Source organism: Oncorhynchus clarkii, chromosome 10 (assembly GCF_045791955.1).
Source record: "Oncorhynchus clarkii lewisi isolate Uvic-CL-2024 chromosome 10, UVic_Ocla_1.0, whole genome shotgun sequence".
NCBI classification, from domain to species: Eukaryota; Metazoa; Chordata; class Actinopteri; order Salmoniformes; family Salmonidae; genus Oncorhynchus; species Oncorhynchus clarkii.
Window position 1 is genome coordinate 18,710,433 of NC_092156.1, and position 17,804 is coordinate 18,728,236.

Consider the following 17,804-nt stretch of genomic DNA (forward strand, 5'->3'; position numbering starts at 1 on the left):
CCACCTTGCCGTCTGTCTCATGACATGCTGCTAACCAGTAGACTGCACTATCATAGGTACATCTTTCATCATCTGCTTACACATCACAGGATCACAACCACCACCATTACTCGAAGGGACCAAAAATGACGGAACACCAGACCCACTTGAATTAATTTCATAATCAAAAATGCGGTGGTGTGGCGATGCCAACATAAGCCCCATGTCCTCAGGCACTTTCTTGGTCCAAGTTGTTCCACTGGTTGGCATATCAAACATGCAGATCCCTACCCAGATGCCTAAGTCTGAGAGATAGGAGGTGGCTGGGTTCTTCATATAAATAGCACAGGCCCCTCTATCTCCACCTCCTCCCTTCTTCCGCGGGTGGTTTTTGGTTTTGTTGCTGTTCCTTCCCTCAGACAATGGGGCCTGCACTTTGAACAATGGCGCTCACGTCAAAGCCAGCTTACTACATTGCGGCATTGTGGGACAGATTCCCGGAAACAGAGAGCGCTTCTGGCAGGCCTCCCATTTCCTGAATGTGGGAGAAGGGGGGGATGAGAGGGGAGATTGGAGAGGAAAAGAGGAGGGGGATGAGTGGGAGTGGGTATCTTTCAAAGAAGGCAGGAGGGGGCAGGATTTGGAGAATCCTGTGTTAGTACCTAGGCTGCAGAGCTCGTACTTGGAAATCTCTTTCGACACAGAAAAAAACAGAGCTCAGTCTAATCATGGACAAAATCCCTAATATATAACATTTACCAAAAACACTGTGATACACCTTTCCACTGCTACCACCTTGGATTTAAGAAAAACACTTCTTAATAATTGAAATGGTAATTATTTAATTCAACCAAATAGCACAGTTGTTAAAGTAAATTAACATCATTCAATTAAAAAAATCGGACATCAACCCAGTCATATTGAACCCCTGCCAAAAAGAGAGACATGGGATTCACTACTGCACTGTCTCGGAACAGGAGGAGTTATTAAACTGGTTATCCTCTGATGTGCCCTGGGGAGATTAGGAGGCAGGCCAGAGGATATACTGTCTGGGTGAGGACAGACATCAGTCTCACTGGGTGGTGGCTAAGCAGCTAGTGCAGCTAGCTTTGGGTAAGAAAGGGATTTAGCTGATATTTAGATACTTAAATGCAGACTCATTCAGAGTGGAGAAAAAGAGACCTAATGGGTACGTTGAAAGCCTGCGGGGAACAATGTGCTTGTTAGCTTACAAGGCAGATCAATGGGAAACACAAAGATTCAAGTGTAGTGAAATCGACTGCTAGCCTTTAACAATTAGCTGTTAGCTTTAACAGAGAGTTAAGTCCTGCCGCAAGTAGGTTTTAATTTATTCAGAGTTCATTTTGATCATGTTATAAAATGAATTCCTTAAATTAAATAATCTTTATCAATACTCCATTTATTGTCTACAAGCCAAGCTCACATCATATAGCAAGAGACCACTCAGAAATGGGCAAGCATTTAGCATTTCTAAATGCTGAAAGGTGGTGGGAAATTGTTTTTACATTGTCTTCGAACAGAGAGAAATGTAACATTAAAAATTACTATGGTAATATGGTTATCTTGAAATAATTGAATGATCCTCTCAATTTATTACATGAAATTCTAAAGAAAATGGGTCAATTATAAATGCTATAGCTTTGGCAGTGCAGCAATGACAGCCTAAAGAAAGTTTTACATGGCAAGCAAAACATTATCACTGATGAGCCACTGCATGTAACATTAAAGTTCTGTGGTTGTCACATCCCATTGCCTCCCTCCTGAATCCACTTATACGTTTCTCCTATGAGCAACGTCACCAAAGACGCGTATTACTAAGACAGAGAACACTTCCCATCCTCTTTGGTGTTACTGACCTGACACAAGTGAACCAGGTAAAGGAAAGAAAACAGCACCAGAGTTCTACAGAGGGATGCACACAAGGAAGTTCATTTTGTGCCAGACCCACATGTAGAGGGTTGAACACCATTCCTGCATCACCTCAAACATGTCTATCTCACCGGTCTGAGACACATGTAAACGCTTTAACGCTTCACTGCAGTGGAGTCTCTAAAACTGTTACAATAACAAATGGAGTGCCAGAATGTGCTCTCACTCAGTGGTGCCTGCTAAGCTAAATTAAGCGTTTTGGGAAGTGTGACTGAGGTAACAAGTTTGCCCAAGGGGCCTGGCAAGTGGACACTGCCATTTTATAAGATTTTTTTTCAAAACAATACTGAGAAGAGGGGGGAAAGTGATAAAGTGCATAGAGAGCAACAGCACTGCAGCAGCAGGACTCGAAAAGGGACGTCTTTGGGAACTGGCCTGATCCCTTTCGGTGTAGACAGGCTACAGGGCCAGAGATGCTTAACCCTTTTCCCTTGTGTTGGATCCAAAGCACACGTTTTTCAGAGAGAAGCTTGTCGTGAATCACCAGTTCTGGCTACTTCTTTCATTTCACTCTCCGTTCCATATGAGGTCACATTTTGAGGAGGAGTGGCATTTAGAAAGAACATCCAGTTTGGGGGTAAACTTCATGCCTCCTCAAGTATCGCAACTGCCCATCGAAACTGATTCAAGTACACGTTGAGGATCTCTATGTTACAATAGAAAATGCTCAACTTGAAACATCACATTTGACCTGTACTCAGCCCAAACCATAAAACTAATTGAAGTGGATTTGAGGTGAACTCTGCCAGCCTTGTAAATACCAGAATGATTACCGCTGCGCTATCATGATATCCGTGCAGCAAACATTCATGGAAGCTTTTGGGATCAGGCAGCTTGCGAGGCTAGAACTCTGCTGCTCTGCTCACAAGACAGGTGAACCTGGGCTTGTGAGATAAGACAACTAGTCTCGAACATATTGCCTCCTACACTGAACACACCAGAGCAGAGCACAGTCTGACCAACAGAATATAGCATTTGAAGAGATAAACAGTGGTGAATTTACAACAAGGGGGGAGAGAGAGAGAAAGTGAGTGAGAGAGAGAGAGAGAGAGAGAGAGAGAGAGAGAGAGTACACAGCCATAATATGACATTTGAAATGTCTCTATTCCTTTGAAACTTGAATGTAATGTTCACTGTTCATTTTTGATCGTGTATCTATTTCACATGCTTTGGCAATGTAAACATATGTTTCCCATGCCAATAAAGCCCGTTGAAAAGAGAGAGGGAGAGAGAGAGAGAGAGAGAGAGAGAGGGAGAGACAAGAAGGACAAGGCAAGGGCCTTCTACACCATCAAAAAGAACATCCTAATTGGGATGTCAAATTGTGTCTGTTTAAAAATACATGAATCAGTTATACAACCCATTGCCCTTTATGTTTGTGAGGTCTGGGGTCCACTCACCAACCAATAATTCACAAAATGGGACAAACACCAAACTGAGACTCATGCACGCAGAATTCTGCAAAGATCCTCTGTGTACAACGTAAAACACCAAATAATGCATGCAGAGCAGAATTAGGACGATACCCACTAATTATCAAAAATCCAGAATTGAGCCATTCAATTGTACAACCACCTAAAATGAAGTTATTCCCAAAACTTCCATAACAAAGCCATCACCTACAAAGAGATGAACCTACAGAAGATTCCCCTAAGCAAGCTGGAACTTGAGGACAGCAACACAGTTAGACCCAACCAAATCACGAGAAAACAAAAAGATCATTATTTCCAATGTGTCAAGTAATTACCAAACAAAATAATAAAATGGAATGCTATTTGGCCCTAAACAGAGAGTAGTGGCAGAATACCTGACCACTTCGACTGACCCAAAATTAAGGAAAGCTTTAACTATGTATAGCATCAGTGAGCATAGCCTGCCGTAGGAAGACCTGGCTCTCAAGAGAAGACAGGCTATGTGCACACTGCCCACAAAATGAGGTGGAAACTGAGCTGCACTTCCTAACCTCCTGCCAAATATATGACCATATTAGAGACACATATTTCTCTCAGATTACACAGACCCACAAAGAATTTGAAAACAAATCCAATTTTTATAAACTCCCATATCTATTAGGTGAAATACCACAGTGAGCCATCACAGCAGCAAGATTCGTGACCTGTTGCCACAAGAAAAGGGCAACAAGTGAAGAACAAACACCATTGTAAATTCAACCCATATTTATGTTTTTATTTTCCCTTTTGTACTTAAATTATTTGCACATCTTTACAACACTGTAATTATTATGACATTTGAAATGTCTCTATTCCTTTGAAACTATAACATTTACTGTTAATTCTTTATTGTTTTCTTCACTTTTTTTATTAATCTATTTAACTTGCTTTGGCAATGTAAACATATGTTTCCTATCACAATAAAGCCCTTTGAATCAAATTGAGTAAACAAGGAAAAAGAGAGAGATCGAGTTCTGGAAAAGTACAGAGTACAAATCATTATTACAAGCGTCTAGAGTGAGAGTAGCCTGGAGTACATGCCAGGCATGTCTGTCTACGTTCAGAGAAAAGCTACCTCCAGGCAAAGACCTGAGAGAGCACAATATCATAATCAGATTAGTATGATCGTCATTTATCAAAGTTAGCCCAGTAAACCCTCCTTTCTCCATAACTGTATGTGTATATTATTCTAATAACTCCAGTACGTAGACAGACACACTTAATCACGATCAATCGCTGACCTGGATTACTGCAAGGTAAGCGTATTAACAAATGAATGTAGTGGGACTGTAGCACTCAGGAGAAGGTGATGCTTTGAGCTACTGGAGAAGCATTGCATAAATCAAATGTATTATATCAAAATGTAAATGCATCGTAGTAGCGCAGGAAGTCTGCCAATGAAAACCCAAAAGCCGATTTATCTCAAGGCTGTCAATATAATAATGAACTACTGTACATTTATCACATTAAGCAATAAGGCCCAAGGAAGTGTGGTATTTGACCAATATACCACGGCTGAGGAAACACACATTAGCCGTGGTATATTGGCAATATACCTCAAAGCCCAGAGGTTCCTTATTGCTATTATAAACTGGTTAACAATGTAATTAGAGCAGTACAAATATTTGTTTTGTCATGGTATATGGTCTAATATACGGCTTTCAGCCAATCAGTGTTCAGGGCTCAAACCACCCAGTTTATAAATATCAATAAGGATAGTCTGTAAAGATGATACAGTGGAGCAAAAAAGTATTTAGTCAGCCACCAATTGTGCAAGTTCTCCCACTTACAAAGATGAGAGAGGCCTGTAATTTTCATCATAGGTACACTTCAACTATGACAGACAAAATGAGGGAAAAAATCCAGAAAATCACATTGTAGGATTTTTAATGAATTTATTTGCAAATTATGGTGGAAAATAAGTATTTGGTCAATAACAAAAGTTTGTTGGCAATGACAGAGGTTAAATGTTTTCTGTAAGTCTTCACACACTTTTGCTGGTATTTTGGCCCATTCCTCCATGCAGATATCCTCTAGAGCAGTGATCTTTTGGGGCTGTTGCTGGGCAACACGGACTTTCAACTCCCTCCAAAGATTTTCTATGGGGTTGAGATCTGGAGACTGGCTAGGCCACTCCAGGACCTTGAAATGCTTCTTACGAAGCCACTGCTTCGTTGCCCAGGCGGTGTGTTTGGGATCATTGTCATGCTGAAAGACCCAGCCACGTTTCATCTTCAATGCCCTTGCTGATGGAAGGAGGTTTTCACTCAAAATCTCACGATACATGGCCCCATTCATTCTTTCCTTTACACGGATCAGTCGTCCTGGTCCCTTTGCAGAAAAACAGCCCCAAAGCATGATGTTTCCAACCCCATGCTTCACAGTAGGTATGGTGTTCTTTGGATGCAACTCAGCATTCTTTGTCCTCCAAACACGACAAGTTGAGTTTTTACCAAAAAGTTCTATTTTGGTTTCATCTGACCATATGACATTCTCCCAATCTTCTTCTGGATCATCCAAATGCTCTCTAGCAAACTTCAGACGGGCCTGGACATGTACTGGCTTAAGCAGGGGGACACGTCTGGCACTGCAGGATTAGAGTCCCTGGCGGCGTAGTGTGTTACTGATGGTAGGCTTTCTTACTTTGGTCCCAGTTTCCTGCAGGTCATTCACTAGGTCCCCCCGTGTGGTTCTGGGATTTTTGCTCACCGTTCTTGTGATCATTTTGACCCCACGGGGTGAGATCTTGCGTGGAGCCTCAGATCGAGGGAGATTATCAGTGGTCTTGTATGTCTTCCATTTCCTAATAATTGCTCACACAGTTGATTTCTTCAAACCAAGCTGCTTACCTATTGCAGATTCAGTCTTCCCAGCCTGGTGCAGGTCTACAATTTTGTTTCTGGTGTCCTTTGACAGCTCTTTGGTCTTGGCCATAGTGGAGTTTGGAGTGTGACTGTTTGAGGTTGTGGACAGGTGTATTTTATACTGATAGCAAGTTCAAACAGGGGCCATTAATACAGGTAACGAGTGGAGGACAGAGGAGTCTCTTAAAGAAGAAGTTAGAGGTCTGTGTGAGCCAGAAATCTTGCTTGTTTGTAGGTGACCAAATACTTATTTTCCACCATAATTTGCAAATAAATTCATTAAAAATCCTACAAATGTGATTTTCTGGATTTTTTTTTCTAATTTTGTCTGTCATAGTTGACAGACAGTGTACCTATGATGAAAATTACAGGCCTCTCTCATCTTTTTAAGTGGGAGAACTTGCACAATTGGTGGCTGACTAAATACTTTTTTGCCCCACTGTATATTGTACGTTGAGACTATTGGGATGTTATTGCCGAAATACTTACTACAACTCCATTTGTGGTACTGCATGCACAGGGGTAAGATTATAATACACTTGAAGAATTCAACAACAACATTGGAACAGAGTACTGTGAAATCATTTATTCAATTGGGGCAATACTCATTCAAAACAAAGCTGTTTATTTGGTGTGGCATGCACAGGAATGCTAACTGTATCTAGGGAAATTCAAGTTATTGGCCTTGAAAGGGTATCTGAAGACCCTCTAGTCCCACTCAACATAGGTCAGAACAGACCACACACTCACACACAGCGGCAACTCCCTTATCCCCGCACCCCCTCTTTCACCATCCCTCATTCTCCAGGGCCTGAAGGGAGGGAGCAGGCACTCCCCTCTCTTTCTGCCCCAATAAGCCTGATCAGAGTGTGCATCCTGACGTGGCTTGGGGATGTACATTTCTTCACGCTACACTGTCTGTTCACGTTTTATTAGCGTAGCCAGGGACGGCTGGGGGTGTGGAGGGGGGAGAGAGAACGATAAATCCCCTAGATGAACAGACAACCAGCCAGCCCCTGAGAGAGACTAGCCAGCACCTCCATATCCACCATGTTTGATCCCTTTAGGCAGGCAGGGAAGGCAAGGCCTGGTCTTGTTTCCACATAGCTAGGCTGTAGGCTAGCCTACAGTGACACTGCGACCAACACAGTAGGTTTGGGGGTGAAATGCTTGAGGATAAGTCGTTTTTGTAGTGCCGGGACATTTAAACTGTGCTTTTATGAATAAATTAATGTAATATTTAACTTATCGTTTAAGGCAGGTCATAAGCTTGCAGGGGAGAAGAAACATTGGAGACATGGCAATGAATAATGCATTGACCCATTAGAACCACTAAAGTCACATGAGAAGTTGAACCTCTGTGGGATACACTGGAGGGGGCACGGACACATCCCTGCTGCACCCCCAATAAATATGTATTGAATAGAGAGATTCATTTACGAGAGGAAAATGTGTTCCACCATTACAATGTAAAGCGCTTTGAGCACTTGGAAAAATATGTATTCTTTATTTATTTCAGAGTGACATAATTCAATCAGTTTGTGAAGCACGACATAAATCCAATCTATCATCATCCTAATAATCCATCCACTTGACAGGTGTTGCAAGAAGCTGATTAAACAGCATGATCATTACACAGGTCAACCTTGTGCTGGGGACAATAAAAGGCCACTTTAAAATGTGCAGTTTCGTCACACAACACAACGCTACAGATGTCTCAAGTTTTGAGTGAGCGTGCAATTGGCATGCTGACTGCAGGAATGTCCACCAGATCTGTTGCCACAGATTTGAATGTTCATGTCGCTACCATAAGCTGCCTCCAAAGTCATTTTATAGAATTTTGGCAGTATGTCCAACCAGCCTCACAACCGCAGACCACGTGTAACCACGCCAGCCCAGGGCATCCACATCCGGCTTCTTCACCTTCGGGATCGTCTGAAGGAGGGGGGGGGGGGGGTATTTCTGTCTGTAATAAAGCACTTTTGTGGGAAAAAAAATAATTGTGATTGGCTGGGCCTGGCTCCCCAGTGGGTGGGCCTGGCTGCCAAGGCCTATGCCCACCCATGGCTGCACCCCTGCCCAGTCATGTGAAATCCATAGATTAGGGACTAACACATTTATTTCAATTGACTGATTTCCTTAAATGAACTTTATCTCAGTAAAATCTTTGAAATTGTTGCATGTTGCGTTTAGGGTGGAAAATAGTTCAAATGAGTTTAAAGAGAATTACCAGGCAGAGGCGTGTCAATGTATGTTGATGCCAGGCAGAAAAAGGCATGTTGTTGCCAGGCAGAGAGATGCATGTTGATGCCAGGCAGAGAGATACATGTTGATGCCAGGCAGAGAGATGCATGTTGATGCCAGGCAGAGAGATGCATGTTGACGCCATACAGAAAAAGGCATGTTGATGCCAGGCAGAGAGATGCATGTTGATGCCAGGCAGAGAGATGCATGTTGACGCCATACAGAAAAAGGCATGTTGATGCCAGGCAGAGAGATGCATGTTGATGCCAGGCAATTCTGAGGCTACTGACAGCAGTGAACTCTTCAAAGTACTGCAGACCGACTGCTCCCCTGGTCAAAGTACTAGTGAGTGAGAGAGTGAGAGAGAGAGAATGGAGGGTTGAGATGGTAGGAGAGACTAGAGAGGGTAGAGAAGGTGAGACATCCCAAATGGCATCCTGTTCCCTATATAGTGCACTATTATTGACCAAAGCCCAATAAAGGAAAAATGGTGCAATTTGGGACAAGGGAGTGAGTATGCCTAGTAGTGGAAGAGGGGATGTTTGAAAGATGGCGCAGAAGAACATGGCTGACGTTTTACATTCTGCCAACCGATTGTGCTATTTTGTTATTTTTTTGCGTTTTGTGTAACTTTATTTTTAACTTATTGTGTACAAAATGTTGCTACTACCATCTCCTATGACCGAAAATAACTTCTGGACATCAGAACAGTGATTACTCACCGCGGAATGGAAGAAACCTTTTCCTTTAACGAGAAGGATATCCTGCTTTCACTGGAACAGGCCCAGATCCCCGCCTTTTGGGTGAAGAAAACACGCAGGAAAATGGGCTGCAGATCGGGCATCCATCTGAAGATCTGTAGGCGAGCGAGTAAACTCTCCTGCCATCCGTTCTTCTTGCTAATGTGCAATCATTGGATAATAAAATTGATGACCTACGATAAATATTATCCTAACAACGGGACATTAAAAACTGTAACATCTTATGTTTCACTGAGACCGATGATACGGACAATATAGAGCTAGCGGGATTTTCCAAGCACCGGCGGTGTCAGAAGGTGGGTGTAGCTGGTGCATGAAGTCAGGCGCAGGAGAGCAGAATGAGTGAGCAACGTACTTTACTCAAAATAAAGGCACAAGGTAACCATACACTTGACCAACAATAAACGGTAATCAATTACGCACGGGTGAAAACAGCACCTGTCGAAATCCAGCCATAACGTACCGAATGAACATGGAAACAATCACGCACAAAAACATGGGGGAAACAGACGGTTAAATACATGAACAAGTAATTGGGGAATGAAACCAGGTGTGTAGAAAACAAAGACAAAACAAATGGAAAATGAAAGGTGGATCAGCGATGGCTAGAAGACCGGTGGCGTTGACCGCCGAACGCAGCCCGAACAAGGAGAGGGACCGACTTCGGCGGAAGTCGTGACAGGCTGAACAGAGACGCTACCTCTGGTAAGACGAGGGGTAGGGGTGTGTGTCTATTTGTCAATAACAGCTGGTGCACAATGTCTAATATTAAAGAAGTCTAAAGATATTGCTCGCCTGTGGTAGAGTACCTTATGATAAGCTGTAGACCACACTATCTACCAAGAGAGTTCTCATCTATATTATTCGTAGCTGTCTATTTACCACCACAGAACGAAGCTGGCACTAAGACCGCTCTCAACCAACTCTATAAGGCCAAAAGCAAAGAAGAAAATGCTCACCCAGAAGTGGCGCCCTTAGTGGCCAAAACTTAATGCAGAAAACTTACAAAATGTTTACCAGCATGTCACATGTGCAACCAGAGGAAAACATCCTTGACCACCTTTACTCCACACACAGAGATGCATACAATGCTCTCCCTCGCTCTACATTTGGCAAATCTGACCATAATTCTATCCTCCTGATTCCTGAATCCAAGCAAAAACTAAAGCAAGAAGTACCAGTGACTCGCTCAATACGGAAGTAGTCAGATGACGAAGATGCTACACTACAGGACTGTTTTGCTAGCACAGACTGGAATATGTTCCGGGATTCATCCAATGGCATTGAGGAGTACACCACCTCAGTCATCGGCTTCATCAATAAGAGCATTTACGACGTCGTCCCCACAGTGACTGTACGTACATATCCCAACCAGAAGCCATGGATTACAGGCAACATCTGCATCGAGCTAAAGGCTAGAGCTGCTGCTTTCAAGGAGCGGGTGACTGATCTGGGCGCTTATAAGAAATCCCGCTATGCCCTCAGACGAACCATCAAACAAGCAAAGTGTCAATACAGGATTAAGATTGAATCCTACTACACGGCTCTGACGCTTGTCAGATGTGGCAGGGCTTGAAAACTATTACGGACTACAAAGGGAAACCCAGACGCAAGCTGCCCAGTGACACGAGCCTACCAGACAAGCTAAATGTCTTTTAAGCTCGCTTCGAGACAAGAAACACTGAAGCATGCACGAGAGCACCAGCTGTTCTGGATGACTATGTGATCACGCTCTCGGTAGCCGATATGAACAAAACCTTTAAACAGGTCAACATTCACAAAGCAGCTGGCCAGACGGATTACCAGGACGTGTACTCAAAGCATGCACGGACCAACTGGTAAGTATCTTCACTGACATTTTCAACCTCTCCCTGACCGAGTCTGTAATACCAACATGTTTCAAGCAGAACACCATAGTCCCCGTGCCCAAGGAAGTGAAGGTGACCTGCCTAAATGATTACCGCCCCGTGGCACTCACGTCGGTAGCCATGAAGTGCTTCAAAAGGCTGGTCATGGATCACCTCAACAGCATCCTACCGGACACCCTAGACTCACTCCAATTCGCATACCGCCCAAACAGATCCACAGATGATGCAATTTCAATCTCACTCCACACTGCCCTTTCTCACCTGGACAAAAGGAACACCTATGTGAGAATTCTGTTCCTCGACTACAGCTCAGCGTTCAACCCCATAGTGCCCACGAAGCTCATCACTAAGCTAAAGACTCTGGGACTAAACACCTCCCTCTGCAACTGGATCCTGGACTTCCTGACGGGCCGCCCCGAGGTGGTAAGAATAGACAGCAACACGTCTGCCACGCTGATGCTTAACACTGGGCCCCTCAGGGATGTGTACTTAGTCCCCTCCTGTACTCCCTGTTCACCCACAACTGGGTGGCCAAACATGACTCCAACACCATCATTAAGGTTGCTGACAACACAACAGTGGTGGGCCTGATCCCCTACAACGATGAGACGGCCTATAGGGAGGAGGTCAGAGACCTAGCAGTGTGGTGCCAGGACAACAAACGCTCCCTCAATGTGAGCAAGAAAAAGGAGCTGATCGTGGACTACAGGAAAATGTGGGCCGAACAGGCCCCCATTAACATCGACGGGGCTGTAGTGGAGCGGGTCGAGAGTTTCAAGTTCCTTGGTGTCCACATCACCAAAGAACTATCATGGTCCAAACATCCCAAGATAGTCGTGAAGAGGGCACTACAAAACCTTTTCCCCCTCAAGAGGCTGAAAATATTTGGCATGGGTCCCCAGATCCTCAAAAGGTTCTACAGCTGCACCATCGAGAGAATCCTGACCGGTTGCATCACCACCTGGTATGGCAACTGCTCGGCATCTGACCGTAAGGCGCTACAGAGGGTAGTGCGAACGGCCCCGTACATCACTGGGGCCAAGCTTCCTGCCATCCAGGACCTATATAATAGGTGTGTCAGAGGAAATCCCAAAAAATAGTCAGAGACTGAAGTTATAGACTGTTTTCTCTGCTACCGCACAGCAAGCGGTACCGGAGCGCCAAGTCTAGGACCAAGAGGCTCCTCAACAGCTTCTACCCCCAAGCCATAAGACTGCTGGACAATTCATAAAATCCCCACAGGACAATTTACATTGACATCCCCCCCCTCCCTTTTGTACACTGCTGCTACTCGCTGTTTATTATCTATTCATAGTCACTTCACCCCCACCCACATGTACAAATTACCTCAACTAACCTGTACCCCCGCACACTGACTCGGTACCGGTGCCCCTTGTTTATAACCTCGTTATTGTTATTCTTATTTATTCTTACTTTTTATTTTAGGCTACTTGGTAAATATTTTCTTAACTCTTCTTGAACTGCACTGTTGGTTAAGGGCTTGTAAGTAAGCATTTCATGGTAAAGTCTACATTTGTTGTATTCGGCGCATGTGACAAATAAGGTTTGATTTGATTTGTATCAGAGAGACAAAGAAACCCCCCCTCTATCTCTCCATTTGGTAATGGATAGCTATGCGGGGAAAGGAGCTTGTGTATGGCTAGTGAGGCTGAGGGGCTATCTGCTCCTCAGTGTAAGTAACTAGCACTAAATATATAATGTTTTATGTACAGTAACCAGGAATTGTCCAAAACCAATTCCTTGCCAACTGTGGGTTATGATGTAATTTCCTACATCTATGCACACTTGATTCTAGAAATTATATAAATGTTTTTTCCGATGCAAAATTCAAGATTGTGAGTGTCTGATTATGCTTGATTGAAATGGAATTAATCCAACGCATTCCTCATTCTGTCACACAAACCCATGGAGTCAGTATAAACAGCCTGATATGTGGGACTGTAGTATATTGAGTTGCAACCCCTTCTTAATATTGAGTTGCACCCCCTTTGCCCTCAGAACAGCCTCAATATGGACTCTACACAGTGTCAAAAGCGTTCCATAGGGATGCTGGCCCATGTTGACTCCAATGCTTCCCATAGTTGTGTCAAGTTGTTTGGATGTCCTTTGGGTGATGGACCATTCTTCATACACACTGGAAACTGTTGAGCGTAAAAAAACAGCGTTGCAGTTCTTGACAATCAAACTGATGCACCTGGCACCTACTGCCATACCCAGTTCAAAGGAACTTTGAACTGCCCATTCACCGTCTAAATGACACACATATACAATCCACGTCTCAATTGTCTCAAGGCTTAAAAATCCTCCTTTAACCTGTCTCCTCCCCTTCATCTACACTGATTGAAGTGGATTTAACACGTGACATCAATAAGGGATCATAGCTTCACCTGGATTCACCTGGTCAGTCTATGTCATGGAAAGAGCAGGTGTTCTTAATGTTTTGTACAGTCAGTGTGTGTGTGTGTGTGTGTGTCACGTCAAGGTAACAAAGCCCCCGTGACACTGCTTGGATGGGTTAATCTCCCAGGCTTTAGAGGTCTACCAGATGTTGATAGGACTTATGGCCATTACTGTAAACAAACAAAGACACACACACATATTCAGGGAAATACATTTGACCCTAAAATTATAATACCATTCCCCAAATTGTGTGCAATTGTTTGTGTCCCATATGGTACTCTATTCCCTTTGTAGTACTACTTTTAACATAAGACAGGTCAAGGGGATCATTTTGATCCAATATGAATTTAAAATTGAAATATCTCTGCCATTTCTTAAGTAATGCGCCCCTCCGACCTGGACTTTTCCTAAATATGTCTATTTATTGTTAGAATTTCATCACAAACAGAAAGTGTTATAAGCAGCTTTAAGGGAACATGTCATTTCTTTCCCCAGAGCGCCAGAAAGTGACTTTTTCCAATCCTTCAACAGAGTCACATGCAGGTAAGATGTTTTGATTTCTATATAGTGTCACAAAGAGCTGATTCTGAGGTTTCCAAAGCACTTACCATTTCCCCATAGAGATGAGCTCTATTTCAAAATATCCCTTTTTCCAAGAATAACCAGCGTTCCATGTGCTCCACACGTGAGCAGGCAGCCACAGATATCCTACAGTAACATAAACTAATGAAAATGCTATTGTGTTCTTTAAATGTTACCCAAGACCTTCATAAACTCAACCAAAGTATTATTTTTCCGATAGCATATATGAAATGGATTTATTAGACTGTTAGAATGTTGAGGAAAAACGACTCCTCTTTGGCCTGAAGGGGGGTCCAAAGAAGCAAGGCTTATCTAGTGTTAACCACGGCCCAATCTGGTCAAAAGTAGTGCACCTATTGGGAATAGAGTGCCATTTGGGACAACGTCCGTTTCCATCTGTATCATGTAGGGCCTGGAGAAAGTGGAGAGAGAAACCTACTTTACCCCTCCCCCTCGCCTCTCCTCTCCTCCACCCACCACAGGCCCTGAGGCACAGCCAGAGTCTCTCACTCAATCTCCCTCTCCACTGGCCAGGCACTTTTAATGGCCTCCCAGCAACCACAGAATAAACATACGAAACACTGGCACACATATCCTTGTTGTACAATCAATGGTGTAGCCGTTTATGCACCTTTTTACCTTTTGTGCAAACGTTTACCAACCTAACGCAAAAACAATTATGGAAAATATAGGTAGCAGTTCAGAACAGTTTTTGCCTATATTATGACAACATTTTGTGACGTTTTTCTTAGTTTCGGACTTTGGCAAGGAGTTTTTTCGGCTGTTCGGGCACACTACATTTTTTCTCGAGGCAAGCCAAAGCCGGTCAGTGAAGCCTATTCCTCCTTGTTGGCGACTGGTCAACAGTAGGGATTCTTCAATGAAGTCCCTGTTGTCATTTAACGAGACGACTCATCCTCATGCACATTTATTCTCGTGAGAAATACTGCACCAAACATCCTAGTCGGATGCAAAATTGCGCGACTAAGACCTCCTCGGTAAAAACATAAAAATGTATGACAGATTGCTTCAGTTATCTTAGATACATTTGGACTATTTTGAGGATGTGTATACTGGCTACAGTGTCTCAAAGTGGACAAACAGTACTATTGTAGCTTTTTTCTTGTTTTTCAAGCGAAGGTCTTTTAGGGGAGTATGCGAGCACACTGACTGACGCCTTTAGTTTTTTCACAGCGAACAGTGATTTGGGTTTCCCCACCTATTTGTTTTTACCACTACATCACAAGGTTTTTTCTGGATCAAATGGGGCTTAGGTGGTGGGCGTGGCAGGGGGTGTGGTATGGGGGCGTGGCAGGGGCGTGGCATGGGGCGTGGCATGGGGCATTACAATAAGCACGGACGCCCGTGTCGGAGCAGCAATCATTTTGTTACAATTTAAGAGGCCCCCATTTTAGTGGTGAAATGTTTGCTTTTTTAAGCCACTTTCCTGCACTTCTATGCATTTTGCCACGGCTAATGCTGTGTTCTTTTGCTCAAACATAATAACAAAATGGCATTGAGACCGACAACACTTGAGAGTGTGGGTCAGGTCAGGGCTACACTAGCTGCACAGCAGTGCTCTGGTCATGGGGAGGTGAGGGGTGGGGCTGGATGGAGACATGCTGCAGTCAGGGGAGCAGGGAGGGAGGCTTGGGCAAACAGATGATTCACCAGCAGCTGAGCTGACACAACACCGCCTCTGTCTGCCAACTACACTCTCTGTGTGTGTGTGTGTATGTATGTGTGTGTGTGTGTGTGTGTGTGTGTGTGTGTGTGTGTGTGTGTGTGTGTGTGTGTGTGTGTGAGTAGTGTGTGTTGTCTGCCAGTGTGTGTATGTATGTATATATGTGTGTGTTGTCTGCCAGCAACTCTTTGTGTGTGTGTCTTTAACACCAGAATGGTGGTGAGCTAAGCTTGTACATGCCCCTATAGTGTGGACAGTCCCTGCGTTGTCTGCCATAGACCAGGCTGCTGTTCAACCTGCCACAGGTCTGGATTCCATTGGTCGACCATGGTGGCACCACATACTGTATATGAGCCTGTCCACCCAAACAGAATACAGTGTACTCCCCGTCTGTGTAGAGTACACATACAGCACAGAGACAAGACACAAAGAGACACACAAGCACACACGTACACACAGGCACACCTCTACACTCGCACAAGGTGGAGGGAATGACACACAAGCCTCAGATTCCAGTGATTAAATTGAGGTTTGTAATACAATAACCTTGGATTAACCTCCAAGCTTAGGGCAGCTCAGTGAGAATAACTTAGCTCTTTAATAGTTCATTAGCCCGGAGTGTGAATTAAGCACAGCATAAGAGGGTTGAGTGTGTTTTTCTAACTTTTTTTCATTACCATTAGCAACATAGCTAGTTGTAGTGAAGAAGGTTGTAGAGGAGCACTAAGGATTTATCATGGTCCACACACACCAACACAGTCAAGGGCACCATAACGTTTCTTCCCCCTCAGAAGGATGAAAAGATTCAGCATGGGCCATCAGATTCTCAAACAGTTCTACAGCTGCACCATTAAGAGCATCTTGACTGGCTGCAATCACCGCTTGGTATGGCAACTGCTTTGCATCTGACCGCAAGGTGGTACAGAGGTTAGTGCATAAGGCCCAGTACATCACTAGGGCCGAGCTCCCTGCCATCTAGGACCTCTATAGCAGGCGGTGGAAGGCCCTAAAAATGATCAAAGACTCCAGCCACCCAAGTCATAGACTGTTCTTTCTGTTACCGCACGGCAAGTGGTACAAATGCACCAAGTCTGGAACCAAGAGGACCCTAACAGCTTCTAACCCCAAGCCATAAGACTGCTAAATAGTTTGTCCGGGTAGCTATTGGTTAACTACTTAATTATCTGCATTGCCTCGTTTTGCACTAACTATTTTGACTCATCACATATAATGCTGTTACTGTTTATTATCTGTCCTGTTGCCTAGTCACTTTATCCCTACCTATATGTACATATCATCTCAATTACCTTGTACCCCTGCACATCGACTCAGTACTGGTATCCCGTGTATATAGTCAAGTTATCGTTACTCACTGTGTATTTATTCCTTGTGTTATTTTTTTTCTATTATTTCTCTTTTGTTCTCTGCGTTGTTGGGAAGGGCCTGTAAAGTAAGCATTTCACTGTTAGTCTACACCTGTTGTTTCGCGAAGCATGTGTCAAATTTGATTTGATAGTCTACTATAAAGAGTAATTTGTAACCTCTAGTTGTCTGTATTGAAAAAACGATCCACTCTTTGTTCTGAAACACGATATGTCATTGGGGAGCAGTTGATAACTAGATCGCAAAAAATGAATAGCATAATACACAAAGTTTTTCTCTTTTATGTTAGATTGATAAATTAGTTCAGTGGCTAGCTATCTAAACTTGCTATCATGGTCGAATTACTAGCTGGGGAGCCCCCATTGATTTTGTTAGTCAGACTCACTCAGATATCATAAAACTACAAACATTTCTCTCCACCCTATGGAAAAATGTGGAAAATTGCAGGAAATTTGTTGTAAAACATAAAATTTCCCTCTCCACTCCATGGCAAAATCTGTAGAATTGTACGAAATTAACATAAACATTTTATTTTATTGTCTCCGCTGTCAAGAAGGGGGCCACTAAAATGTTTTGCTCGCAATGTGTTATGGATGTGAGTAGTTCCTGCAGACCCG

General features: G+C 43.6%; 1 protein-coding gene across 2 annotated transcripts in view; it reads right to left on the reverse strand.

The window, feature by feature from the left end:
• LOC139418113 (Rho guanine nucleotide exchange factor (GEF) 12b) overlaps positions 1 to 17,804 on the reverse strand; it is a 121,077-nt gene that overhangs the window by 67,709 nt on the left and 35,564 nt on the right. The gene's annotated exons all lie outside the window — the stretch shown is intronic.